The sequence below is a fragment of the Saccostrea cucullata genome, unplaced genomic scaffold (assembly GCF_032062105.1).
Source record: "Saccostrea cucullata isolate Sc308-1 unplaced genomic scaffold, CSIRO_AGI_Scuc_v1 ctg2091, whole genome shotgun sequence".
NCBI lineage: Eukaryota > Metazoa > Mollusca > Bivalvia > Ostreida > Ostreidae > Saccostrea > Saccostrea cuccullata.
Window position 1 is genome coordinate 65,778 of NW_026936518.1, and position 5,633 is coordinate 71,410.

A 5,633-nucleotide genomic window follows, 5' to 3' on the forward strand; every position below is an offset into this window, starting at 1 on the left:
TTTCAAAAACCAACATCCTTGTTGATAGTTATGTTTTCTTTATTGAATTTACTTGGAAGATGTGATTATAAAATTAAATTACGTTTACTTCAAGATTTATTTGTTATATGTACATAACTTTTTAAAAAGTCAGAATTCCTAGTGTTTTGTTTGAAAATCCCTGTGTTACAAAACCAAAGATTCCATTGTTAAAGTAAATGTCTATTGTACATTCTTTACCCATGATACCAGTTAAACAGGTGCTTTTATATTATAAGTATTATTTATTACATTAATTAGATCGATTGTAGTATATATATGTATAATCAAAGAAGTACAAACTTAAGTTAGCTATTTATATCATTTACTGTATATTTTTAATGTATATTTTATTTTTTACATATACATATATTTACAATAAAATATGTTTTTGAAATTTTAAAAATAAAATGTTTTTTATCTGGAAAAACCAGTTGAGTTTTTTCCCCATATATTTACGAGTTAAAAATGTTCTCATACGATCCTGCTGCTCAGATGTGGTAAACTAGATTTGCTCAAGTCTCTACGTTTTAGTGCTCTCTTTTATATTTTTAATATAAACATCTATAGATGTTTGATAACATTTAAATATTATAGAGAGAAGATGAATGCAATATAAAAATGATAAAAAGAATTCATAATAATGCATTGAGACTTGAGCAAGTCTAGTGGTAAGTTTACCTCTATAGTTACCACAGATAAGGCTGAGGACATCATATGTTCAATAATCTGTAAACTATTTTATTAAATTCATTATTTTTGTAGGTCAATACGATGATTTACCAACCTGGAGAGTACAGTATAATATTTACCCGAAGGGCAAGATGAATATTCTACTCCATTGGTAATTAATTCATCTTATTCACTAAAAAAACCCTAAAATTAATTGTTTTATTATATGATTCGATGATTAAGTGATGAATATTCTGTAAGTTCTCTAAGTCTATTTTGATTGATACATTTGTTTAAATATTAGCAGAGCCCGGTAAGAAAAACAAAACAAACTGTAAAAAACTGTAATTTATGAAAGCAAATAAAGTGAGATTTATTTACGTGTGTCAAAATATCAAAGCGATACATTTTGTACTGTGAAAAACATGAAAAGAGGCAAAAACTTTATCCATTTCCCTTCCCTTCACGAAGAGTGTTTAAGCAACTATATCTCTATGTGGTATCTCTATAATCAGCCTATTATACGAGGCGGTAGAAATACTGAAAAGATGTCACAATGTTGAGCTATGATGTTTCAACCGACTTCACCAATATAGAGGAAAATATTTTCAATATAAATTTCAAAGTGTTCTAGTTGTGAAGGATATTGTTGATTTCACTCGTGGGACTGAAATTTTTTATACTATCATACATGTCTTAAAATTGCAAAAAAAACCCATTAAATTAAAGGGTTTGTATCGCTTAGTTAAAGGCATCATTTATGATGTAAATAAATTTAAAAGTGGTCATTTAATTTCCTGTTACTTAAAAATTCAAAGGAACTTTCGGACAATTTGATATCAAATGCAAGACTTTGCCAAAATCAACAGCGTAAAAACTTTCGACTTTTCAACATTATAAACTACCATTTCCCACGACAAATTAAGGTCCAGACTGTTTGATATTATTGATAGCTGCTTTTTCAATAAAAGTGGAACTCGTAAATTTATTTACCTGGTCATTGGTCATTTGCAGAATTATTTTGTTAAAAAACATTCTGATTGCAAACACAAGTACTCTGAAGATGTCATAAAAAGATGCTTGAGTTTCTGATTGACAATATCTATATGATTTTTGGAGACCAGGTATTCCAACAACCTATTGGAATTCCCACGGTTACCAATTGCGCTCCGTTATTAGCAGACCTATTTTTGAATTCATATGAAGCATAATTTTTGCAAAATGCTGTGGCTTTTAACTCCTCAATTAGATATGTAGGACGACAAAGTGAAATGGGACTCCAAAGCCCGATAGTCACGCCAAAGTCTGATGGTCTGCGCTAAACTCCGATGGTTTGACACGCCAAAGTCCGATGGTGGAGAAAACAATTAAAGTTTATGACGTCATAGTACTACTGTGGAAAAATCCAATGCCGTGCCTTGCCAAGGCCCGATTGTTTAAAATAAATACAAATAAATATTAAATGCAAAGATTAACCCTCATCATTTGGATATAAGTGCGAGACTAACCCTAATCCATCGAAAAATGCGTAATACTCAGTAACTATAACCTAAATATCTTGGATGGGTACTGGACTAATCCAAATCAGTCGAGGACTAGGCTAACCCTAAAATCTCGAGTTGTTTGTGAGGACTAACCCTTATTAATGCCTGTAGTGGGTGTAAACAATAAGCAAAAAATTGTATACATGAGATGAATACTGATTCAATGGATTTGAATGCAGGGCAATGGCATGACGTCGGACTATTGCGACGTCATAAACATTGATTGTTCCTCCACACCATCGGACTTTGGCGTATCAGACCATCGCACTTTAGCGCAAGTGTCTCATAGGAAACGAGCCATCAGATTTTGGCGTGACCATCGGACTTTGTAAAGACAGCGAGCCATCGGGGTTTGGCGCAGACCATCGGGGTTTGGCGGGATCATCGGACTTTGGCGTCATCATCGCACTTTGGGGTCTTGATACATCGAAAGTCAAATGCTGACAAACGTTTTTCATACTAATTGTTAATCTATTATTAATACACTGAATGGACGACAGATTTTCCCGTTATTTCCCGATCATGACCTGGAGCACACGGCTGGTGTGACTGGTCGGCAGTGGATGATCACTCCTCCATGGAACCTGATCCCACCTCTGATGTTTTGGAGGTCCATGTTTGTTCTGCTCCTGTTTTTTATTGTTTTATGGACTTTTGATCTTAAATACTGTTTGTTATTTTCACATGTTTCATAATTGAGACGTCATAAACGTTAATTGTTTCTCGGCACCATCGGACTCAAACTCCGTACAGTGTCAATTCTCCGGGATTACTTTTCCTACGAATAATGCCACTGCCACAGGCTGGAGTTCTAGCGAAACGAAATACTGAGTTGTCTAAAGCTTGCATCGGACCATAGCACTTCAGCAAAGAAGCGCTTCTCATAGGAAACAAGCCGTCGGACTTTGGCTTGACCATTGGACTCTTGCGCCCGTTCCGACAATAGTTAAACCATCGGAGTTTGGCGCAGATCATTGGACTTCGCCGTCAGCATCGGACTTTGCAGTCTGCCAGACAAATGTGTCCTCTTTTTCTCTCTTCAACTTGCAGATGGGTTATATCTCCCAGTTGATTTGACACGCAAGAGAATGTGCTACTTACAAACAATTTCTAAAACGAGGCAAACTTTTTATATTTATAAAGAAGTTGATGAAACAAGGATTTAACAGAATCTTTTAAAATGAGATGACTAAAATTTAATCTGTAAGGAATCTTCATCTGTTGATCGTACATACTGTTTTTCATACTAATTGTTAGTCCATTATTTATACATTGAATTGACGACACTACAGATTTTTCCGTTATTTCCCCCCAGTCATGACAAAGAGCACACGGTGGGTGTGACCGACAGGGGATGCTCACACCTCCATGGCACCTGATCCCACCTCTGATATTCTGGAGGTCTGCTCCGATTTTGTATTTATTTATGGACTTTTATCTTGAATAATGTTTGTTATCTCTATATGTTTTACATAGAAAATACTCTCTAGACAATGTTTCGGCATGAGTGAATAATAACTTTTGTGAAACATCTTTGAATTCCAATGATAAGTGATTATGCTTCCTCCGCTTAAATTTTATTTACTGCATGGTTCTTATATTTTCTTTTGCTTAAGTTATAATTCATAGACATTACAATCAAATTAAAATCTGTTCCGTTGTCCAATATTAATTACTGTTTGATGATTTCAACATCAGATATCATTTAATAAAACCAACATGCGAAGACACTTCTATTAAATCCCAAAGCATATGCAAATAAACGTATGATTAGCGGTATCTTTTTAATTTTTTCACATAAAATCTTTTATAACAGTATCATTTAGAATAATGCACTGTGTGCATTAGGAAAAAAATGATAGAAAAAGTTCTTCCGCATAAAAAGGACATCCTGGTTTATTATTTTTAATGGCTTTTTAAAAAAATCCTCTGGTGAATCATGCACTTGTACAATAGAATTAAGTGCATACAAATTCACCGCCTGATGGATCGAGCAAAAAGTATTTATTTAATAGTTATTTTTATATTTTATTTTAGTTGTAACAGGTCATTTGATTGGGTAGAATATTTATTTTATATTGTACAACATAAATTACCTACGTTACAATGAGTTACGTCAAAAACGTACGACTCCGCTTGACGTTAAGATAAAAATTATGCTCAATGTGAGGTCATTTTTGGAGGGGAAATTGTCTTATTGTCTCCACAGAAATTAAATTATAAGGAATGAAGCTTTTTTTTAATCTATGTTATACGATATAACATAACTTGGGGCAGTTTACGCTTTTTTAATAACATTTTAAAAAAATAACTTGGGGCAGTTTACGCTTTTTTATAAACCGCTCGGTTTATAAAGCGTAAAACAGTCCCAATATGTGTTATATCGTCCTTAATTATTTTCTTTTATTTTTTTTATCTAATCATTTCTTGTCGTTGTATTTAACAAGCATTTGCTTTAACGTGCATTATTAATTTCTACGGTCTTAGATACAGGAAGCAGGGAAAGTTTTATGTGTCAGCTAATTATGTATAATGATCCCTTTTATAGCAATGACTGAGTTTTTTTTTTTTTGTATTAATTAAATAAGTATTTTGTACCAAATGCACATGTTATGTAGGGCATTGAAATGCCAAAATGATCATTAGCTCTTATCATTAAGAATACAAATTATTATATTTTTTATGCAATTGCAATTGATATAGAAATACTAAACTATATGAGAACATGGAGAAGTAAATGTGATCTTTTGTTTAATGGTTTTTTTCCTCAATTTTTTCGTGTCACACGTAATTTATTGAGTCTTTGAATTGAAAGTTCTCAGTCAAATGACATCAAATATGAATGTTTATTGACATTTCTGTTTCGGACACTCATCTGTGTAAAACGCTTAAACTTTCTAGAACAAACTAAGAGAGGCTTATGATAAATGGACGGATGTTAAAACATTTGATTTCCTTTAAAAATATACAAATATTTATCGTTTCATAAAGGTGCATGTTGGAAATCTTTCCTGTAAATCTAAGATTGAAAATCTTGAAAGTTTGTAAAAGAGCATATTCAGAAGATCACACATCTATTCGCCAATAAAGTCTTATGTATCACATAGGCGTCGGAAACGGGGGGGGGGGGGGGGCTGGGGGGGCTTAGCCCCCTCACTTTCAGAAATATATACTTAGTATCAACATTGAACATATCTTTTTTTTACACTTAGCCCCCCCACTTTCAAAATGCTTCCGACGCCAATGTATAAAACATAGAATAAAACATTCATCCTGGGTTTTTTCTTCCTCTTTTTTCGTCTATACATAATTTGCTCTTTTATATATAAATTGTTACTACAAATATATTTTTCAAGCTTACTTGGAGTCCTTTCAGCTATCACTTAATACACTGTAGAA